The following is a 25,271-nucleotide window of genomic DNA, read 5'->3' on the forward strand; positions in this document are numbered from 1 at the left end:
TACATATGTAGCCGAGAGCTGCCTTGTCTGACCTCAGTGGGAGAGGATGCACCAGAGTGGGGGGATGCAGGGTGAAAGCTGCCTTCTCAGAAGCAAAGAGGAGGGGAGATTTGGGAAAGAACTCTTCAAGGGAGGACAGGAAGAGGGAACAGCATTTGGAATGTAAATAAATAAGTAAATAAATAAATAACTTTTTTAAAAAAGAAAAGAGAAATATGGATTTCAATAGTAATTATACTTTTGTGGATATCAATCCATATTTGCCATGTTAAGAACTCAGAATTGCCGGGTAGTGGTGGCACATGCCTTTAATCCCAGCACTTGGGAGGCAGAAGCAGGTGGATTTCTGACTTCGAGGCCAGCCTGGACTACAGAGTGAATTCCAGGACAACCAGGGCTATACTGAGAAACCCTGTAAAAACAAAACAAAAAAAGAACTCATAATTTTGAGACATTTGCTTTATGAAGAGTTTATTATCTGATTGTATGCAGACTATTTCAAGAGAAAAATAGCTATTTTCCAAATTACACTGATATGATAAATAATAACTAGAATGTTAACTTTTGTGCATGTTCTCACCTTTTCCATTTGTATATCCTTGCTTAGCTTTCTGGCTGTTTTGAAAATCAGGAATGTACCTGTTCAGAGAAATATGTCAGAGGGATAATTTATACACATTCATTTTTCAGTCCTCCGTCTCCACCTTGTGTTTGCTTGCCAGTATTACAGTTGCCTTTAATGGCCAGAGGAGGGGGACAGAAACCATTAAGTTTCAGCAACTTTTGATCTGGGAAACCTGGATGATCAGAATACACAAGAGCAACCAGTGCTCCTCACTTCTGAGCCCTCTCCCCGATCAAAGAGGATTTGTTTTCATGAGCATCTTCAGAAGAGTGTAGTTCATATCCAGAAAATTCCACTTCAGTCCCACGAGGTCTTTGGAGGCCCTGGAATGCAGGAATCTCTGTAGTATTGTCATCCTAGTTGTTAAGGTCAAAGAAAGTTTGCTGTCTGACAGCCCTAAAGAAACTAGGCTTGGCTATCCATCCAAAATAAGTCAACTGAAGAGACAAGAACTGGGAAAAGAACTGGGGCCTCACTGGGTATGCTGTGGGGGAAGATTTGCGGGACACTAAATCCAGCTGGACTTCAGTCATAATGACCTAGAATGTCCCCTAAAGATGACACCAACTGGAGAACAGGTGTTCAAAAAATTAAGCCTATTGAGGGTATTTCTCATTCAAACTATCACAGAGCTTATCTGTAAACTGCACAACTAACAGAGAACTTGATTGTGAGCCCACTTTGTTTTAAGATTAATTTTTATTCTTTTTTACATGTATGTCAATATATGTATGAGGATGTACACAGTAACACCAGACATACTGGATATCCCCGGAGCTGGAGCAACAGGTGTTTGTGAGCCACCTATTGGAAGTGCTTGTAACTGAAACTGGGAACACTGCTATCTCAAGAAGCTATGGTAGCCACTAATTCAAATATTCAAACCCAGGAACACAATGTTGCTAACTTTCTTTTGCTGAATTCCAGAGCCTGGAACAGGGCCAGGCAGGTGACAGACTCCCCAACACTTACTTAGGACTAAATCTCAGGAGCAGGCTGTGGCTACCTAAAGGTGGACCTGGAGCAGGAATATAGAGGGATTGTCTCTTCCATTTGTACAAGAGGGACATCCTACATGCTTTAAGACAAGAGACCTTGACCAGCAAATTCTAGAGCCCCCAACATACTTGGGGTACAGCACCAAATCTTTGGGCAAGGGAGGAAATTGTCTGAGGCACTGTGAGGTAGTCAGAAGGGAGGGGGCATCTCAAGAACAGGAAGTCCTCCTCATCCAGCATTCCTGCTGCTTCCTATCACCAAGACCTACCCAGGCCACAGCTACCCAGCCATGAGAGCTGCCCCATGCCACAACACCAAACTTGGACACCACAATTAGGCACCAATACCACATCAGAACCAAGGAATGATGGGTGTGTGGTCATGGATGTGACAAAGTGAGTCTACATCTGCATAGGACCCAAGCTGGGGACAAGGAGCAGGATGCCTGGTTCCTCACAAAGAACTGTGGAATATGATCATTGAATTCACAGGGTAGAGAGTCTCTGTCTTTTAGTCTAACCTGCATTTGAGGAGGACTGTGCTATACCTAAGGTTGGAGGTTAATGGAGGGATCATGCTGGTGTCATGGGGGATAGTGAGCAGATGTCTGGGCTCAGGGTCATGAGAACCCTGCCAGTATCACTTTATCATTCTCAGTTCATGCTACTTCTAATCTAGGCCCTCTGAAGACAGTCTCCATGACCACTGACAGAGCAGCCAACTCCCATCCCCTTTATCTCCCTTAGATCCTTGTGTTCCAGGAAGACAAGACTTTGCACAGATGGCCTGAACCACTCAAGAAAGCAACATGACATTGTGGCATAATGAATAAGACTACAGAGACCCCAGGATCAAGGACCAGGAGTACACATAGTCTTCACTTCCCCATGCCTACGTTGATTCTGTCTATGATACCTGCATCTGGGATTGGAGCCAGAGGATGTTTGTGAACAGTAGCAGAAGGCAAGGAACCAGGGAAAGCCACTCATCCCCAGACAGTGCTCCCAGGATACCAGGCCCAAGAGCTAGGTTAATTAAGGAAGCAGGGCTCTGGAAATGCTGTTCCCAGGAATTAATCTTTCTACTACTCAACCAGCTAAAGTCTCTGTCATTGTCACTGGGGACTCATACTCTGCCTATCACACAGGATGAGGACCATGACATCAGGTGCCCTCAGCTCCTCAAATTGCAGGGACAATGACTCTGAAGACAGCAGTGTGGGGTCATGAGACTTTGCAGGAAGGATTGAGGATGAATCATCAGAGAAGCTATGCCTCCATTTGCCCTACCATATCCTCCCTGCTCCACTTTTTGGGGGCACCTTCTGAGTTCTCTTCTCAGTCATGCCCAAAGCCTCCTGTTCTGATCCAAGCCTCAACAAAGGTGTTCTGGGAAGAGAATTGGGTTTTACCACACAATATCCCCAGGCTTACAATCACTGCAGTATGTCTATACACTCTTGTCAAGTGTTGGCCTCATGTAGATGTTATGAGGGCAGAATTCAGTTTGTGGAATTCCACAGAAACGGGACTGAGCCACTGAGGTCCTTCATGAATAAGGAGGGGCATAGTATTGGTGGGGAAAGACTCAGAGTGTCCTGAAAGTCACAAGGGGTTCCAAAGAAAAACAGAAAATCTCTCAGCTTCTAAACAGCAAAGCTCTACAAGAGAGTGGTCTGAGTTCAGAAGTCAGGACCCCTCCATCTTCCCACAGACAGACCAAAGTCACCCATTTCCACTACTTAAAGGTAAGGCTCCATCAAATTGACCCATAGATACACTGGAACCTGGAGGGACTTGAGACCTCACTGGGTTTTAGCTGCAGTTAAGGGTTGAAAAGGCTTAATGGTGTGGAGGCAAGTATGACTTTGTGTGTGTGGCACTGGCAGGCAGCAATTCTGACCTCAATGGCAGGACAAGGATATCATACTCTGAAGAATGTGCATGGCCATGAATTGCCCACAAAAGGATGCTTTCCTTAAGGTGCTATGAGTGTGCCTGCCCTAGTCACAGAGAGCTCACCCTGAAGGAGAGCATAAGCTCCTACAGTGAAGAAAGCAAGACTGCTCAGATGCTCAGGTACCAGAGAGACTATGGTGATTGGCATAGAGCTGAAGAGTTAGTTTCCAGGAGGGAAGTAGATGGAGAGTCCCACCCAAGTGCATGGAGATGCTCCACACAAAGCTGAAAACTCTGTAGGAGAGGTCTCTGCTCACAGATAAGAGGGACCCTGTGATAACCTTGAGTACTGATTCTGTCTTTCATCAAAGGGGGATGAGGGTCCGGGGGTTTCAGTTTCAGTATGAGAAGGACTGACCAAAGGGTTCACCTTTACACCAAGTAACTGTCTACTAGCCTGCCTGCCACCCAGCCTTTCCTTTCAATGTGTATCCCAGAGTGAACCATGACATCTCTAAGGCCTGATCTCTGACCAAACACCATGCCCTTCAAGTTCTGACTCCAGGGTGACTGAGTCTCTGAATCACCCACCCAGAACCAGCCATCTGTTTTTCCTAGACAAAGACCTGCAGTCTCCTCCTCTGTGCTGGCTCATGATAATTCAGAAATGCTTCAAGGAATAGAGTATCCAGGTGGGGAGTTGAAGCTGCTCTGTAGACTCTGTACCTTCCTCTATCCCAGAATGTAAAATGACTGAACCTTCCAGTTTTTCTCATTAGACTTACCCAAAGACACATAGGACAGAACTGCAGGTGATGTCACCCTGAAGTGCTGGACCCTGGGATCCTTATTGATGAGCTCAGCCTCAGCTGGCAGAGGGATGGGAACATCAGCCATTGCCCCCCATCAAGGCAATTGTTCTTGCCCTTCTTCTTAAAGCCGTGGTTATCCAAGATGTGGTCATGTTTCTGTCATGGAAGAGGCTGAGCAAAGGTAAGAAAGGGGCAGGCTCTGAGTTCCAGTCTCCTGGGGATTTCAAGCCTGAGCTATTTGTATGACCTGCCCCGCCGGGCGTGGTGACCCACGCCTTTAATCCCAGCACTCGGGAGGCAGAGGCAGGCGGATTTTTGAGTTCAAGGCTAGCCTGGTCTACAGAGTGTGTTCCAGGACAACCAGGGCTACACAGAGAAACCCTGTCTCAAAAAACAAAACAAAACAAAACAAAACAAAACAAAACAAAACAAAATTAATGACCTGCCCCATAAGAGGAAAGTGGTTTGCACATATAGGGGCTTACTGTTGGGGCCTGTGTGTGGAGATTTACTGTATTGTAAATGAAATGGTTGATGGATTCATTATTCTAATGATGGAGGTAATACAGGCCTGACTCCCAGCAGAGATTGTGGAGAAGGTCCCCAGTGGTAACAAACATCCAGGAGGATATTTGGTCCTCTTAACATATAGTCTTGCATTCTGTTTTCACATGCTTCCCTGGGTCTACACTTATACAACTGGAAACTTCTCTGAGATAAGAGCTAGGGGGCTCCACTGGATCTCCATGAATCAGGAGCCTCACGGTCCTCTCATAAAATGTTTTCTTTCCAAAGATGAAATATGAGGAATCTATGCTCAGGCCAACAGTAAGTACTGTGAGGCCTGATGTCCTGGGATTCTTGGTAGAACAGACAGGAAACAACTGCTTTGGATAATCTACTGAGTCACATATGCTAGCATCAGTGGGAAAACCATTAATAAGAGATCAGAAAACAAAAGAGGTTATCACTAGGGAAATGCTCAAGCTTGTCCAAGACACCCAAGAGGGAAAACTCAATTCCAAGCAAATAATAGGCTGCAGAGTGCTGAAAGCCAATATCTCATATCAGTATTCCCAGCCATGGGCCCAGAGCCTCAGACCAGGACTGAATTGTGATCAGCCAGGACCTAACTCAGAGTCACATCACTGTGAGTGACATGAACAGAGATTTTTGCAAAGTTCACAGAACTCTACAGCAGCCAGTGTAGACTCCCTTCATTTACAGGTAGTGGATCTCATTCCAGATAGCTGAATAAAGGACATGCCTAAGTGAAAACTATTACTCCAAAATGTTGAACCTGCATCTGTTCCCACACAGGGTTAGTAGAGCTCTTCTTCCTGCCCAGCCTGGACTCCTTTGCAATATAATTAGAAATGTACTGTTCTTGCACAACTTAAAAAAAAAAAAGTCCATTCATCAGCAACTGATACCTTACCAAGTTGACTACAACAAAGATAATATCTAAGCTCCCAAGATAACATTGGTGATTTTGAGTCCAAGAATTAGTCACAGTCAACTTAAGGGCTCTTTAATGCTTCCAAAGTTTTCTATGGAAAATATGTGACCATATTAAAGACTGAGGTTTTGACAGTTTGTACTAAAAGAACTTGGTCAAAGAATGTCCTACTTCAAAATAACATTCAATAACTTAGCATCCATTCAGTGGGCAAGATTCTCCTCTGGCTGTGAATGCAGCCAATAATGAGGGATTCAGTGATGTTTGAGCCTTGAGGAAGTACCACCTCTGCCCATTTAGTGACTTATCCATGAGAAAAATTTACAATTAGCCCACTTGGTTGGCAAATTCCTTTAATCTCAGCAATTTGGAGCCAGTAGCAGATGGATGTATGAGTGCTAAGCAAGCCTGGTCTACATCCACACTTCCAGGACAGCCAGGCTGCATACTGAGATGATGTTTCAAAAGAAAGCTAATGTGAAGGGTCCTTGATGATCCTGCAGAAGACCAGAGTTGATTCCCAGCACTTGAGTCTGGCAGGTCACATGTTCCTTAACTCCAGATCCAGGGTTCCTTACGAACTTTTCTCAAACATATGAGTACCTGCCCCTTGCAATCACACAGAAATACATACAAATAAAATGGAGTCTTGAGATTGTTTCTCCTAAATTATATCTGTGAAAATGAATTTTTCTGTGTTTCAAATATAAAAAAAAACTGCAAAAAGGATGACAAAAAATACTATGAACTGTGGAAGGGAAGATGAAAATCAGAACTCCCTGAAATGTTAAATATACAAAAAGTTTTCTGAGAGCATTGTTTCATTTTGGAAATTTGTTTTTACTCTTTTTATTCAGCTTATATGCAATTAGTTATTTGTATCTACACTGAATCAAAACACTTGAAACCTCCAGTTCCTACCATGATAGTATGAATTGTTATAATCCATACAAGTACAGTCATCATAGAAGGATAAACAAAGTCTAAGTAAGTGCAAAGATTCTGACATTGAAACATTTGACAATTACTGACTTACTGGCCTCTGGGCAATGACTCAAGGATGTTGTGACCTGGACCAGATGACAGACTTGTTCTTCGAAATGGATGCCAGGATACCAGAATGCAGAACTGGGTGTAAGATGGGTAGGAGGACTCAAGAACATCCCTACACACCCAGGAATTAATCTCTCCAAGACCCACCTCATCAGGTCTACTTCAATACCTTTGGAAAATCTAAGAGAAACCAATCAGCATCAGGCACATCAGGGTTATAGAGTCAAGAAATACCAGCCCTGATTGAGACTTCATTCATGTCACAGAATGAGGAACCCTGGACCCTGTAAACTCCTTCTCCTCTTGTTGGTTGCTTTGGCCATGAACCCAGCATAATGCAGGTTGCTGCAGGGATTGAAGGGACTTGGCCTTTTGGGGAGCAGGACACAGCATCTGGAATGATCATCTCTGCATCTTCTCCCTTGCTTAACCAGACATTCCCTGATGCCCTAGCTGGATCACTCCTGACCCTCTCCTGCATCCCAGGTCCACAGACATGCCAGCACCCCTTCTGTGTTCCTTACCAACCTGCTCTGGGGCCAGGCTGAAGAGTCAGTGTTTCAATGTGCCCCACACACAGGCTCACACTAGTTGCAGACTTTAAACATTGTGATTTTGGGCCTGGCATGTTGGAGGTCATCCAGGTCAGCTATGTAGACTCCATACAGTTTCAGGGAGTCAACAGCAAAGAACCAACTGCAAGGATACAACTTTGGGCTGCTTAGATGGAGCAGGAGCCACCTGAATATTGGGAAAAGAGAAAACACAAGTCCTGTACTTGTCACAGACCAATGAGTTCTTCAGTTCATGGTGGATTACTATGAACATAGATTGGATGGTGAGTCATCTCAAGCCTGAGGTTGATTCCTCAATGCCCTCTTGGCTGGCTCAATAACCCCACTCTAGTTTCCCAAATCAGAGATTCAGCCATAGTTGAAGGGACCTCTGGGAAGTTTTGACCAGAGAGAACCACACACTGTGACCTATTTAGGAGTTTAGTTGGGGACAAAATCCCAGTAGAGGGAGAAGCCTCACAGTGATGAGAGACTGAATGGGAGTGGGGCAGAATATCACACCCTGCAGGGAATGTATGGCTGCAGTGTGGCCAATGATGGGAGCTTCCTTCTTGGTCACTATTGATTCACTTACTGTGGTTATGATTACATCATCCTGAATGAGACCCTGAGCTCTTGGAATGCACAGGACAAGGTAGCTCAAATGCTGAAGAGTTCCTGGGAGACTGAAGACATGACAGAAAGTTGGAAGACTTACCTGCAAGGGGAGTGTGTGGAAAGACTTCTTAGATGCCTGGACATTGGAAAGGAGACCTTGCTGCACTCTGGTAAGAGAGGCCCTTGACAACCCCTTCTGCTTTCTGACATTGGAGCCCCTGCCTCCCTGAGGCCTCCTCCTCAGCAGGGAGCAGCTGGAATGCTTACACTGTCTTGCATCAAAGGGGAAAGAGAGCTCCTTGGTTTCCTGACTCAACATGAGAGAGGGACTCTCCAGAGGATTCAGCCTTCTCCCAGGACAGTTCAGTGTGTCCATTAACAGCAGTTCACTTCCATCTCAGGCCTGATCACTGTCCATGTATGATGACATTGAATGTCTGACTCCAGGGTTGCTGAGTCCCTAGACCCCTCCCCAGTCAGAACCAGAAGTATATATGTTTAGAAGGAGACTCAAAGTCTCCTGCTCTGTGTTGGCACATAGTTATTTTATAATATTCCAAGGAATAGATCATCCAGATCCTGAGTGTAGGCTTCTGTGTGGACTCAGCTCCCTCCCTCATCCATGTCTACCATCCTTTCCAGGGACGGTCCCATGAACACTGCTCAGGCCCCAGGAGCAGTGCAAAATACCTGAATTTTCCAATTGTTCCCCTCAGATGCCCCCCCCAACACATGTGACCCACCATGTAAGACCTGAAGGGAATGTCACCCTGAGGTGCTGGGCCCTGGGCTTCTACCTAGCTGATATCACCATGACTTGGAAGAGGGATGGGAACAACCACACCCAAGACATGGAGCTGCCAGACCCCAGGCCTGCAGGGGATGGAACCTTCCAGAAGGGGGCAGCTGTGGTGGTTCCTTCTGGAGAAGAGCTGAGATACACATGTCATGTGCACCATGAAGCCTTTCACTCTGAAATGGGGTAAGGTGTGGGTGTGAGCACACACTTGGCTCTTGGAAAAATTGTGAGCTCTTTGAAAAATCAGAGCAGAATCAGGGTTGAGAGCTAGGGTCAGACTCCTCATTCTTCCTTTCTCTCCCCAAAGCCTCCGCAAACCATCCCCATCATAACAATTCTCATCGGCCTGGTTCTTGGAACTTGGGTGGTGGGAACTGTGGTCATTTTGCTGGTGCGGAAGAAATAAAGGTAAGAAAGGGGTAGGGTCTGAATCCTTGTCTCTCTACAGATCTGCAGACCAAGCTATAAATGTACCCTGCCTCATTAGGGGAAAGATTTATCCATTCAGGCACTGGGACTTGTGTGCTGGCATTAACTCTATCATAAAGCATAAAGGAAATATAGAAAGATCCACAGTTCTCTTGATGGAGGTGATGGAGACCTGATTGTGACTCCACACAAAGAAGGTCCCTGCTGAGAACAGACCTACAGATTGCCACTTACTCCTCTTTACTTACTATCTTCCATGTGCTTCCTCCCCCATCCATGCAGGTACAGTTACAGTTCTAGAAATCTCCATGGGTTTTGACCAGGAGATCCCTCCCACTCCCACAACATTAGTGCTCCCTTTGTCTCTCATTGGCTGTGTTCTTCCCACAATTGTGAAAGAGGCACCTATAATTCAGCAAAAGGGAAGCCAAGTACCCATTGTGGGTATGAACACATTTTTTCTCTGGGCCATATAGCTACTGCCTCTTAACAGGTCTTGTGCTATACTGCCATAGGCATGGACAGTGCCCAGAGATCTGATGCATCTCTCCCAGTAGGATAGGAAGTACTTAAAAAACATATTCCTGAGCTTGGGTCACATCGTGGACTTGAATTGTTGTTAGTATGGATGCCTGTTTGGTATCATGGTTTAACAACCACTAATCATATTTTTTTATTCATTATTTCCTTCCATAGTGTAAGATACAATCTTCTGTGACTTCAAAAGTTCCTGACTTTTCTTTCAATGGCTGACACCTGTGTCCAGGTCTCTGTCTCCTGTCGGGAGAGGCAGGTCTGGGAGACCGACATCAGAAAATGACCTTCAGTTTCCAATGAGCTGTAAATTTATTTTTCCATGTTTAACATGAGAAATTTGTTAATTTCTTATTGTTTGACTTCTTCCTATGGTGTATTTAATGAGTAAACCCAATCAAAGCAAGACGAATAACATAGCAACTCTGTCTTGAGAAGTTGAAATCCATTCATTGGGTCTTCTCTGTCTTTTTCTGAGTGCCATTCTTTCCCTTCAACCTCATATTTAAATTTAATTTCTCTTCCTAATAAACTTCAACTTTTATTCATACTGGTTGTCTTAAATTTTATTCTTTCCAAGACAAGAATCTCATCTTCACTTAAGTGGAGGTTTCTTGTAAATGACAGTTTTATTTCCTCAGATGATGATATAAGATGAAAGCTGAACCTTAGCTCTGGGAATATGCAGCTTGGGCTGAACCCAGAGCATGTCCTTTTCTGTTCTAACTAACCCAAGGCCTTGACCTGCAAGCTATCAGCCTCCATACCATCTAATCTTCCAAGCTAACTGATTCAATCCTGCTTTTCTCAGCTTCTGACTGAATTGCTTTGTTGGCCTCATACTAAATTTGGCAACCTGTTCTAAATCCTCTGGCTCCATCTCAATCTCTGTCTACTTCTGTCTTCACCTTGTATGTCTTGTATGTTATGTTCTCTCTGTAATCTAACTTTGTAGAAATGTCATGGTAAAACTGCAATACAAATATAACATACCACACCACACTTTACTCTCTTGCTGCTGTTCTCATGAGAGTTGACCATATCCCAGGTATGACTTGTTCTTTCAAATATTTCTCTAATCCATCATTTTGTCTGGCCCTCATCTAGATTCCACTTTCAAACATGGTTGCTTACTTCTACTAACTAATATTTGCTTCATTGCTGGGGATTAAAAGTGTATACTAAGGGTGTGTCTGCATTCCAGCCAGATTATATCTTTGGATAGGATCCCTTGCAAGAGCAACCAGGTTGCTGCATTAAAATTCCTCTAGAATTTCTAAACAGAAGACCTTACACATGCACCATGTAGCTGTGTACCCTGCATAAAACTGGGACTGCCCTTGTTCCTGCTGACCAGAAGGACTCTCTGAAACAACATTGGACAGGTTGCTTGTCTATCACTGAGCTGCTCTTTTGCTTTGCCTGTCACCTACAACCCTTCCTGCGAGATACACAAGTATTGTATAAGAGAAAGATTAGCATCAGGAAACTAGGAATTACTACAACTTTCCTCCTCAGTAAGAAAAAAATATTAGCCATAGAATCCTGGGAGTAGTGTTTGGACACTAGTTTCTTTAATCAAATCCATGTCCTCCTAGTCCTGTCCACAGATCCTGCTGAGTCCCAACACAGGGACCAATAAGTCAGTAATTCTCAATCAGTTCATGGAAAAATGCCTATATATGCTTAGGGCTTATGTAGATCTCAGTAATAAATATGCTCATGTGTATTGGATCAATTTATATTGACTGTATTAGGAAGTGCAAGTTTTAAGATATTTACTTTCACTAAAGACAATATCAAATAACTATAATCTGAGGACAAAAGTGGACTCAGTGACCCAGGGCAATCAACATAGTTACTCATGGCTGTCAAAATTATATCAGAAATTAGCTGAATCCCAAGACACTAGGTACACTTAGGAGGTGTGTGTTTGCTTGTTTGTTTCTTCTTTTGTTCTTGTCGTTTTTGTTGTTTTTGTAATTATTCTCCTCCTCCTCCTCTTTCTCCTCCTCCTTCTCTTCCTCCTCCTCCTCCTCCTCCTCCTCCTCCTCCTCCTCCTCCTTCTTCTTCTTCTTCTTCTTCTTCTTCTTCCTCTTCTTCTTCTTCTTCCTTACTAAATCTTGAAGTGGAAAGACCTTTTTACTGATTCATTCTGAATTTCACAACATGCACCACAATCCCATTCCTCTCCTGTCCCTCCATACCCATTCTCTTTCCATGCAAACTCTCGCTCCTAAAAGAAAAAGGGGGAAAGAGGCTCATTGTGGAAACTGTAGTGTATCTCAATGTGTCTCACAGTATATTTGTCTACAGTTCTTTATTTGCAAATATTCATTGGAATGCATCATTAGTCTGTGTTAAAGGTTCTGTCTTCTACTATACTCTCAATACCCAGGACTCCTGTTGGAAACCTTGTGATTGACCTGTGTCAAGAAGATCCTGCAGCTTGAGATCTGTTGGCCAACCCCTTCATGTGCTTCATAGATGGGACACATGTTGGAGTGGACCAACTCAAAGCCCTGAACCTGAGCCTGGGAAGTAGCTGAACTGGTGGTTAAGTTGTCAGATATTCTGCACCATCACCATTAGGACAGGCTCTCCATCACTGCCCCCAGCTAGCTCACCCAGGGCTATACCCAGCAAGAGACAGAGTTAGCTCTCCTGCTCTCATGCCCTTGGTTTACTGGCACCCATGCCAGCAGGGCTCTATTGTATTGCCCAGACAAGATTCAGGGCCTAGTTTGCCAAGTGTTGCAGTTAGTGAGGAACAGGGCCAGCTTCATAAACTTGGTGCCAACTCTCCTGACCTGACACAGGTGGCAAGAGATAAAGGGAGGGCCCATTTCTATCAACCACAACATTGCATGGCAGATGTGTGGCAGAGCCAGATTTCCCATGATCATGCCCATGGGGCATGCTCCCCCACAACCCCTGCAAGCAAAGGGCCAGAAAACTGCTTCTTGGGAGAGATATGGGGCCTGCTCTCCTGAGTACTGCAGATGGCCCAGTTTTCCTGCTCTCAGGCATTTAGGCCAGCTCTGTCAGGGTTCCCAGGTAATGATGGCCAGATCCACTGGGCCCTCAGATATCAACAGGACCCCAGAAAGCAGACCAGACCAGGAATACCCACTAGGTATTGATAGTAATATATCTCCTCTCCTGTAGGACCACGAATCCTGTCATGCCCTTAACAGCAACATCTGCCAGGACCTCAAAATGGCCATAGATGTCATCACCAGCTACTCACATTAGGCTATTCCTCACTACTGTCAAGTCTCTAGTTCTGGTTATCTACATTGTTCACACATCCTTCTGCTTCTTTTTCTCTTCCATCTCTCCACCATGTACTTGCTTATCTCAGACACTCCTTGGGCCTCTGGGTATCTGAGTATCTGGGGTCATCTCAGGAGTGCTATGCCCTGTCTCTGTGTGGCATTGAGCAGGGGTCATCTTGGGCTTGCTCTGTCCACCCAGGACACAGGAGTCTGTTCTGGTGGTCATCTTTGGCATATGGGGAAGGCACACTTTTAATTTGGATCTCCTGAATTGTCCAGATACACCTTTATACTGAGCCAAACCCTATGCTGGCTGCCCCTATAAAAAAACATGGAAGGAGGAATGTTTTCTGCTCTTATCTACCTTCCCTCACTCTGGCTGGAATCCATTCCTTCACTAGCTTTAGAGTCTGCCTCAGGATTCTGGTGTATACAGAAGTCGGGTTGAAATATTCAGTCTCATGAATTTAACAACTACTGTATACTTGTACTTTCCTTAACTAGAAAGTGATTGTTGGACTACCTTGACCACAGCTTGTAAGACATTCTAATAAATACCTTTTATGTACACACATACACACATGTCCACACTCATATCTACATATGCAAATATACACATACATACATATATGCACATAACATATACAAATATATACTTATCCCATAAGTTCTCTTTCTATAGAGGACTGTGACTAATATTGTCTTATTTTGCAGACTCAGTGTCTGTGAGCCCTGATCCTCATGGCTCTTGTTCAGGGCAGGGGTCTCTAAGAGACTCTCTCTGTTTGGAACATCAGAGCCTGGATCTCAGATGTATCAGGAAAGTCTGGGCATGGCAATAGAAGTAACTTGCCCAAATGATATAGCCAAAGGCTTTTATGCACACACACACACACACACACACACACACACACACACACACATACACACACAAAACCTGGTTGACACATTTCAGTTAGCAATAACAGTTAGCAAAGAATGGAACTACAGAGGCCAAAATGTAACATTAGTAAAGTCAGGCACTTTACCAGACCTATGGACTGTGATGGATTTGGGTTTTGCTCTCATTTTTGCAGATGTTGGGGTTTCCGTGTTGTGCTCTTAGGTCAGAATTGTGCCTCTAACATAGCATCATTTCTGCAAAGGGCTTGGCAGGGTGCTTTTTCAATATGGCCTTGATGGGGGTGACCTTGTCCTAGTATACAGTATCCACATAATCTCACTGATATATACACATGAATAGAACAGCTAGTCAGACTTCTCATCAGAGACTATGAAAGCCAGAAGAACCTGAACAGATGTCATACAGACTAAGAGAAGATAAATGCTAGCCAAGGTTACTATACCCACCAGAACTCTCAATAACCATAAAGGGAAGAATCAAGGTATTCCATGACAAAACCAAATTTACACAATAATTTTTTTTCACATATCCAGCCCTTCAAAGGATAATAAAGGGAAAACTCCAACACAAGGAGGGAAACTACATTCCTGAAAAAGAAAGAAAGTAATCTTTCAACAAACATAAAAGAAGATAGCCTCATGAACAAAATGTCAACTCTAACAACAAAAATAACAAGAAGCAAAAATGGCTTTTCCTTAATATCACTTAATATCAATTCCCCAATAAAAAGACATAGACTAACAGACTGGTTACATAAACAGGACCCAACATTTTGCTTCATACAGGAAACTCACGTCTGTGAGAAAGACATACACTACCTCAGAGCAAAAGGCTGGAAAACAATTTTCCCAGCAAATGGTACCAAGAAACAAGCTGGAGTAGCAATTCTAATATTGTATAAAATAAACTTTCAACCTAAAGTAATCAAAAAACATAAGGAGGGAGATTTCATACTCATCAAAGATAAAATTTACGAATATGAACTTTCAATTCTGCACATCTATGCTCCAAATGCAAGGGCATCCATATTTATCAAAGAAACTTTAGTAAACCTCAAAACACACATTGTACCACACAAAATAATAGTGGGACACTTCAACACCCAACTCTCATCAAAGACAAATGGACAGATCCTGGAAACAGAAACTAAACAGAGACACAGTGAAACTAAAAGACATTATGAAACAAATGGATTGAACAGATACCTACAGAACATTTTATCCTAAAACAAAAGAATATACCTTCTTCTCAGCACCTCATGGTACCTTCTCCAAAATTGATCTTATAATTGGTCACACAACAGGCTTCAACAGATACAAAAGTACTGAACTTATCCAATGCATCCTATCACATTACCACAGACTAAGGATGATCTTCAATAACAGCATAAATAATAAAAAGGAAACATTCACGGAGTTTAACAACACTGTATTTAATAACAACTTGGTCAAGGAAGAAATAAAGAGATTAAAGACTTTTTAGAGTTTAATGAAAATGAAGCCACAACATACCCAAACTAATGGGACACATTGTAAGCAGTCCGAAGAGGAAAACTCACAGCTCCGAGTGCCACCACAAAGAAACTAGAGAGAGTATACACTAGCAGTCTGACAGCACACCTAGAAGCTCTAGAATAAAGGAAAACCAATTCAGCCAAGAGGAGTAGATGGTAGGAAATAATCAAACTTGGGGCTGAAATCAACTAAGTGGAAACAAAAAGAAATATAAAAAGAATGAACCAAACTAGGAGCTGGTTCTTTTAGAAAAACAATAAGAGAGATAAACCCTTAGCCAGCCTAACTAGAAGGCACAGGGACAGTATCCTAATTAAGAAAATCAGAAATGAAAAGGGAGACATAACAACAGGATCTGAGAAAATCCAAAACATCATCAGCTCCTGTTACCTCCTTCCAGCCTAGCAAGGCTGGCTGTGACCATCCACCACTGAGGCAGAGCCACCTGCTGTGCTGCTCCTTTGTTGTGCCACTACCTGCCTGTGGCTCAACCTGCCAGAGGCCGAACCTGTTCTCTTCCAAGAATCTTCTGGAGTTAACACCAAACTGCGATCTTCCTGAGTTCCCACTAAAAGGCTAACCTATCTACTTCAAAGGAACTTTGCTTGGCCAGGAACGGGCCTCCCCTTTTCTTTATAAAGCCTGTTTGCTGACATTAAAATTGAACCTTGAGCAGAGTCTTGTCTTGGTTCCTTCCTTATCTCGCGCAGCCTAGCCCTTCTTCTCTTCCAGGTTTCCAAAATGCCTTTCCAGGCTAGAACCTGGGTCTGTGATCTGCTGGCCGGACACAACAAGCTCCTACTACAAAAGCCTCAACAAAACTGGAAAACCTGGATGAAATGGACAATTTTCTAGACAGATACCAGATACTAAAGTTAAATCAGGATCACATTAACACTCTAAACAATCCCAGAAAGAAATAGAAAGAGTCATTAATAGTCTCCCCCCCCCCCCAAAAAAAAAGCCCAGGACCTGATGGGTTTAGTGCAGAGTTCTATAAGAACTTCAAAGGAGACCTACGTCTAATACTTCTCAACGTATTCCACAAATAGAAACAGAATGTACTCTATGAATTTGTTCTATGAAGCCACAATTACTCTGATACCTAAACCACAAAAAGACCCAACAAAGAAAGAGAACTTCAGACCAATTTCCCTTATGAATTTCAATACAAACATACTCAATAAAATTCTCATAAACCAAATCCAAGAACACATCAAAATGTTCATCCATCCTGATCAAGTAGGCTTCATCCCAGGGATACGGGGATGGTTCAATATATGGAAATATATCAATATAATCCACTATATAAACAAACTCAAAGACAAAAAACACATGGTCATCTCATTAGATACTGAGAAAGCATTTAGCAAAAATCCAACAACTATTCATGGTAAAAGTCTTGGGAAGACCAGAATTCAAGACCCATACATAAACATAATAAAAGCAATATATAGCAAGCAAGTATACAACATCAAACTAAATGGAAAGAAACTAGAAGCAAACCCACTCAAATCAGGGACTAGACTAGGCTACCTGCTCTCTCCCTACCTATTTAATATTGTACTTGAAGTCCTAGCCAGAGCAATTAGGCAATAAAAGGAGATCAAAGGAATACAAATTGGAAAGGAAGAAGTCAAAATATTACTATGTGCAGATGATATGATAGTATGTATAAGTGACCCCAAAAATTCTACCAGAGAGCTCCTAAACCTGATAAACAGCTTCAGTGAAGTAGCTGGATATAAAATTAACTCAAACAAATCATTTGCCTTTCTCTACACAAAAGATAGACAGGCTGAGAAAGTAATTAGGGAAACCACACCCTTCACAATAGTCACAAATAATATAAAATACTTTGGTGTGACTCTAACTAAGGAAGTGAACAATCTGTATGATAAGAATTTCAAGTCTCTGAAGAAAGAAATTAAAGAAGATGTTAGAAGATGGAAAGATCTCCCATGCTCATGGATTGTCAGTATTAGTATCATCAAAAGGGCTATCTTGTCATATCAATCTGCAGATTCAATGCAATCCCCATCAAAATTCCAACTCAATTCTTCACTAGAAAGGGCAATTTGCAAATTCATCTGGAATAACAAAAAACCTAGGATAGCAAAAACTATTCTCAACAATAAAAGGACCTCTGGGGGAATCACCATACCTCACCTCAAGCTGCACTACAGAGCAATTGTGATAAAAAACTGCAAGGTACTGGTACAATGACAGACAGATAGATAAATGGAATAGAATGGAGGTCCCAGAAATGAACCCACAGACCTATGGTCACTTGATCTTTGTCAAAGGATCTGAAACCATCCAGTGGAAAAAGAACAGCATTTACAACAAATTGTGTTGGTTTAACTGGTGGTTATCATGTAGAAGAATGCTAATTTTTCCATTCTTATCACCTTGTACAAAGTTAGTTCTAAGTGGATCAAGCAACCCCACATAAAACCAAAGACACTGAAACTTATAGAGGAGAAAGTGGGAAAGAGCCTCGAAGATGTGGGCACAGGGTAAAATTTCCTGAACCGAACATCACTGGCTTGTGCTGTAAGATCAAGAATGGACAAATGGGACCTCATAAAATTGCAAAGCTTCTGAAAGGCAAAAGACACTGTCAATAAGACAAAGAGGGAAAAAATTGGAAAAAGATCTTTACCAATCCTAAATCAGATAGAGAGCTATCAATATATGTAAAGAAGTTGGACGACCAGAGAACCAAATAATCCTATTTAAAATGGGGTACAGAGCTTCCCTGCCAGAGGAGAGGTGTTTGCCCCGCCTGGGAGGGCTTTGCTGGAGCACCTGGGGGAGTCATCTTGGTTCCCAGACCCCTCAGAGACTAGTCTGCATAGGTGAGAGTGTGGACTACAGAAGGTAATAGCTTCTGCGACAGGCAGAAGCCACACAGCTTCTGAGGCAGACCCTGTTTTGTGTTCAAGACATCGGGGCACCTTCCCTGCCAGAGGAGAGGTGTCCGCCCTGACTGAGAAGGCTTTGCCAGAGCACCTGGGGGAGCAATCTTGGTCCCAGACCCTCAGAGACTAGTCTGCACAGGTGAGAGTGTGAACTACAGAAGCTAAAAACTCCTGTGACAGGCAGAAGCCACACACCTTCTGGGGCAGACCCTGTTTTGGGCTCCAGACATCCAGGCACCTTCCCTGCCTGAGGAAATGTGTCTACCATGCCTGGGAGGGCTTTGCCGGAGCACCTAGGGGAGCCATCTTGGTTCCGGGACCCCTCAGAGACTAGTCTGCGCAGGTGAGAGTGTGGACTACACAAGCTACACAGCTTCTGGGACAGCCGGAAGAAACACAGCTTCTGGGACAGGATCTGTTTTGGGCCTTCTCTTCTGCCAGTAGACAGGTCCAAATGCCAGATACCTGTGCACCTTCCCTGCAAGAGGAGAGCTTGCCTACAGAGAGTTCTCTGACCACTGAAACTCAGGAGAGAGCTACTCAGCCAGGTCTGCTGATAGAGGCTAACAGAATCACAGGCAGAACAAGCTCTAACCAGAGACAACTATAACAACTTACTCCAGAGATTACCAGATGGCAAAAGGCAAACATAAGAATCTTACTAACAGAAACCAAGACCACTCACCATCATCAGAACCCAGCACTCCCAACTCAGGCAGTCCTGGATACCCCCAACACACCCGAAAAACTAGAACCGGATTTAAAAGCATATCTCATGATGATGGTAGAGGACATCAAGAAGGACTTTAATAACTCACTTATAGAAATACAGGAGAACATTGCTAAAGAGGTACAAGTCCTTAAAGAAAAATAGAAGAACAAAATCATGCAGGTATAATTCCTTAAAGAAAAACAGAAAAACACAACCAAACAGGTGATGGAATTGAACAAAACCATACAAGACCTAAAAAAGGGAAGTAGACACAATAAAGAAAACCTAAAGTGAGGCAACGCTGGAGATAGAAACCCTAGGAAAGAAATCTGGAACCATAGATACAAGAATCAGCAACAAAATACAAGATATGGAAGAGAGAATCTCAGGTGCAAATGATTCCATAGAGAACATGGGCACAACAATCAAAGAAAATGCAAAATACAAAAAGATCCTAAGTCAAAACATCCAGGAAATCCAGGACACAATGAGAAGACCAAACCTACGGATAATAGGAATTGATGAGAATGAAGATTTTCAACTTAAAGGGCCATCAAATATCTTCAACAAAATTATAGAAGAAAACTTCCCAAACCTAAAGAAAGAGATGCCCACGAACATACAAGAAGCCTATAGAACTCCGAATAGACTGGACCAGAAAAGAAAAAAAAGAAAAAAAAAAAGTCTAGACCAGAAAAGAAATTCCTCCCGACACATAATAATCAGAACAACAAATGCACTAAATAAAGATAGAATAATAAAAGCAATAAGGGAAAAGGGTCAAGTAACATATAAAGGCAGGCCTATCAGAATTACACCAGACTTTTCACCAGGGACTATGAAAGCCAGAAGATCCTGGACAGATGTTATACAGACACTAAGAGAACACAAATGCCAGCCCAGGCTACTATACCCAGCCAAATGTTCAATTACCATAGATGGAGAAAACAAAGTATTCCAGACAAAATCAAATTCACACATTATCTTTCCACAAATCCAGCCTTTCAAAGGATAGTAACAGAAAAAAAAAATACAAGGATGGAAACCACCCCCTAGAAAAAGCAAGAAATTAATCCTTCAATGAACCTAAAAGAAAACCGCCAAAAGAATAGAATGCCAACTCTAACAACAAAAATAATAGGAAGCAACAATTACTTTTCCTTAATATCTCTTAATATCAACAGACTCAATTCCCCAATAAAAAGACATAGACTAATAGACTGGCTACACAAATAAGACCCAACATTTTGTTGCTTACAGGGAAAAAGACATACACTACCTCAGAGTGAAAGGCTGGAAAACAATTTTCCAAGCAAATGGACTAAAGAAACAAGCTGGAGTAGCCATTCTAATATCGAATAAAATCGACTTCCAACCTGAAGTTATCAAAAAAGACAAGGAGGGACACTTCATACTCTTCAAAGGTAAAATCTTCCAAGAGGAAGACTCACTTCTGAATATCTATGCTCCAAATGCAAGGACAGCCACATTCATTAAAGAAACTTTAGTAAAGCTCAAAGCACACACTGCACCTCTCACAATAATAGTGGGAGACTTCAACACACCACTTTCATCAAAGGACAGATCTTGGAAACAGAAACTAAACAGGGGCACAGTGAAACTAACAGAAGTTATGAAACAAATGGATTGAACAGATATCTACAGAACATTTTATCCTAAAACAAAGGGATATACTTTCTTCTCAGCAACTCATGGTACCTTCTCCAAAATTGACCATATAATTTGTCACAAAAGAGGCCTCAATAGATACAAAAAATTTGAAATTATCCCATGCATCCTATCAGATCACCATGGACTAAGGCTGATCTTCAATAACAACATAAATAATAAAAAGCCAACATTAACGTGGAAACTGAACAACACTCTACTCAATGATACGTTGTCAAGGAAGGAATAAAGAAATTAAAGACTTTTTAGAGTTTAATGAAAATGAAGCCACAACAGACTCAAACTTATGGTAGACAATGAAAGCATTTCTAAGAGGAAAACTCATAGCTCTGAGTGCCTCCAAATAGAAAAGAGAAAGAGCACACACTAGCAGCTTGACAAGACACCTAAAAGCTCTAGAACAAAAGGAAGCAAATTCACCCAAGAAGAGTAGACAGCAGGAAATAATCAAACTCAGGGGCAAAATCAACCAAGTGGAAACAAGAAGAACTATTCAAAGAATCAACCAAAGGAGGAGCTGGTTCTTTGAGAAAATCTGCAAGATAGATAAACCCTTAGCCAGATTCACTAGAGGGCACAGGGACAGCATCCTAATTAACAAACTCAGAAGTGAAAATGGAGACATAACAACAGATCCTGAAGAAATACAAAACACCATCAGATCCTTCTACAAACGCCTATACTCAACAAAACTGGAGAACCTGGATGAAATGGACAAATTTCTAGACAGATACCAGGTACCAAAGTTAAATCAGGATCAGATTAATGATCTAAACAGTCCTACATCCCCTAAAGAAATAGAAGCAGTCATTAATAGTCTCCCAACCAAAAAAAAAAAAAAAAAAAAAAAAAAAAGCCCAGGACCAGATGGGTTTAGTGCAGAGTTCTATCAGACTTTCAAAGATCTAATTCCAGTTCTTCACAAACTATTCCACAAAATAGAAGCAGAATGTACTCTACCCAATTCATTTTATGAAGCCACAATTACTCTGATACCTAAACCACAGAAAGACCCAACAAATATAGAGAACTTCAGACCAATTTCCCTTATGAATATCGACGCTAAAATACTCAATAAAATTCTCACTAACCGAATCCAAGAACACACCAAAACAATCATCCATCATGACCAAGTAGGTTTTATTCCTGGGATGCAGGGATGATTTAATATACATAAATCCATCTACGTAATCCATTATATAAACAAACTCAAAGACAAAAACCACAATAAACTAACAAGATGATCAATCTCATTAGATGCAGAGAAAGCATTTGACAAAATCCAACACCCATTCATGATAAAAGTCTTAGAAAGATCAAGAAATCAAGGCCCATACCTAAACATGATAAAAGCAATCTACAGCAAACCAGTAGCCACCATCAAAGTAAATGGTGAGAAGCTGGAAGCAATCCCACTAAAATCAGGGACTAGACAAGGCCCACCTATTAAACATAAAACTTGAAGTTCTAGCCAGAGCAATTTGACAACAAAAGGAGATCAAGGGGATACAAATTAGAAAGGAAGAAGTCAAAATATCACTTTTTGCAGATGATATGATTGTATATATAAGTGACCCTAAAAATTACACCAGAGAACTCCTAAACCTGATATACAGCTTCGGTGAAGTAGCTGGATTTAAAATTAACTCCAACAGTCAATGGTCTTTCTCTACACAAAGGATAAAAAGGCTGAGAAAGAAATTAGGGAAACAAGACCCTTCACAATAGTCACAAATAATATAAAATACCTTGGCGAAACTCTAACTAAGGAAGTGAACGATCTGTATAATAAGAACTTCAAGTCTCTGAAGAAAGAAATTAAAAAAGATCTCAGATGATGGAAAGATCTCCCATGCTCATGGATTGGCAGGATCATTATAGTAAAAATGGCTATCTTGCCAAAAGCAATCTACAGATTCAATGCAATCCCCATCAAAATCACAACTCAATTCTTCAACGAATTAGAAAGGGCAATCTTCAAATTCATCTGGAATAACAAAAATCCTAGGATAGCAAAAACTCTTCTCAACAATAAAATAACCTCTGGTGGAATCATCATGCCTGACCTAAACCTGTACTACAGAGCAATTGTGATAAAAACTGTGTGGTACTGGTATAGTGACAGACAAGTAGACCAATTAAATAGAACTGAAGACCCAGAAATGAACCCACACACCTATGGTCACTTGATCTTTGACAAGGGAGCTAAAACCATCCAGTGGAAAAAAGACAGTATTTTCAACAAATGGTGGTGGCACAACTGGAGGTTATCATGTAGAAGAATGCGAAGTGATCCATTCCTATCTCCTTGTACTAAGGTCAAATCTAAGTGGATCAGGGAACTCCACATAAAACAGTGAAACTAATAGAGGAGAAAGTGGGGAAAAGCCTCGAAGATGTGGGCACAGGGGAAAAATTCTTGAATAGAACAGCAATGGCTTGTGCTTTAAGATCGAGAATTGACAAATGGGACCTCATGAAACTCCAAAGCTTCTGCAAGGCAAAAGACACCGTCAATAAGACAAAAAGACCACCAACAGACTGGGAAATGATCTTTACCTATCCTAAATCAGATAGGGGACTAATATCCAATATATATAAAGAACTCAAGGAGGTGGACTCCAGAAAATCAAATAAAGGCATTAAAAAATGGGGCTCAGACCTAAACAAGTAATTCTCACCTGAGGAATACCGAATGGCTGAGAAGCACCTGAAAAAAATGTTCAGCATCCGTAATCATCAGGGAAATGAAAATCAAAACAACCCTGAGATTCTACCTCACCCCAGTCAGAATGGTTAAGATAAAAAATTCAGGTGACAGCAGATGCTGGCAAGGATGTGGAGAAAGAGGAACACTCCTCCATTGTTGGTGGGATTGCAAGCTTGTACAACCACTCTGGAAATCATTCTGGCACTTCCTTAGAAAATTGGACATAGTACTACCGGAGGATCCCGCAATACCTCTCCTGTGCATATATCCAGAAGATGTTCCAACTGGTAAGAAGGACACTTGCTCCATTATGTTCATTGCAGCCTTATTTATAATAGCCTGAAGCTGGAAAGAACCCAGATGCCCCTCAACAGAGGAATGGATACAGAAAATGTGGTACATTTACACAAGGGAGTACTACTCAGCTATTAAAAAGAATGAATTTATGAAATTCCTAAGCAAATGGATGGACCTGGAGGACATCATCTTGAGTGAGGTAACCCAATCACAAAGGAACTCGCACAATATGAACTCACTGATAAGTGGATATTTGCCCAGAAACTTAGGATACCCAAGATATATAGCAAGCAAGTAGACAACATCAAACTAAATGGAAAGAAACTAGAAGCAAACCCACTCAAATCAGGGACTAGACTAGGCTACCTGCTTTCTCCCTACCTATTTAATATAGTACTTGAAGTCCTAGCCAGAGCAATTAGGCAATAAAAGGAGATCAAAGGAATACAAATTGGAAAGGAAGAAGTCAAAATATTACTATGTGCAGATGATATGATAGTATGTATAAGTGACCCCAAAAATTCTACCAGAGAGCTCCTAAACCTGATAAACAGCTTCAGTGAAGTAGCTGGATATAAAATTAACTCAAACAAATCATTTGCCTTTCTCTACACAAAAGATAGACAGGCTGAGAAAGTAATTAGGGAAAGTAGATGCTCACAGTCAGCTATTGGATGGAACACAGGGCCCCCAATGGAGGAGTTAGAGAAAGTACTCAAGGAGCTAAAGTGGTCAGCAACCCTATAGGTGGAACAACAATATGAACTAACCAGTTTCCCCCGGAGCTCGTGTCTCTAGCTGCATATGTATCAGACGATGGCCTAGTTGGCCATCATTGGGAAGAGACTGCCCTTGGTCCTGCAAACTTCATATGCCTCAGTAAGGAGGAACGCCAGGGCCAAGAAGTGGGAGTGGGTGGGAAAGGGAGTGGGGGTGGTCTGGGGGACTTTGGGGATAGCATTTGAAATGTAAATGAAGAAAATATCTAATTTAAAAAGAAATTTAAAAATGGGGTACAGAGCTGGATAGTGGTGGCACACATCTTTAATCCCAGCACTTGGGAGGCAGAGGCAGGTGGATTTCTGATTTCGAGTCCAGCCTGGTCTACAGATTGAGTTCCAAGACAGCCAGGTCTATACAGAGAAGCACTGTCTCAAAAAACCAAAAAAAGAAAACAAAAAAAAAAAAAAAAAGGAGGGGAGGGGTACAGAGCTAAACAAAGAATTCTCAACTGAGGAATACAGAATGGCTGAGAAGCACCAAAAAATGTTCAACCTCCTTAATCATCAGGGTAACGTAAATCAAAACAATCCTGAGATTCCATGTCACACCAGTCAGAATGGCTAAGATCAAACATTCAGGTGACAGCAGATGCTGGTGAAGATGTGGAGAAAGAGGAACACTCCTCCATTGCTGGTGGGCTTCCAAGCTGGTACCACCACTCTGGAAATCCATTTCATGGT

The 25,271-nt window shown here is 42.1% G+C and overlaps 1 pseudogene; it reads left to right on the top strand.

Annotated features, from left to right (window-relative positions):
• The first annotated feature begins 7,113 nt into the window (after window positions 1–7,113).
• Window positions 7,114–9,223, top strand: Gm4271 (annotated as a pseudogene).
• The last annotated feature ends 16,048 nt before the right edge of the window (window positions 9,224–25,271 follow it).

Source organism: Mus musculus, chromosome 17 (assembly GCF_000001635.26).
Source record: "Mus musculus strain C57BL/6J chromosome 17, GRCm38.p6 C57BL/6J".
In the NCBI taxonomy this organism is placed as follows: Eukaryota; Metazoa; Chordata; class Mammalia; order Rodentia; family Muridae; genus Mus; species Mus musculus.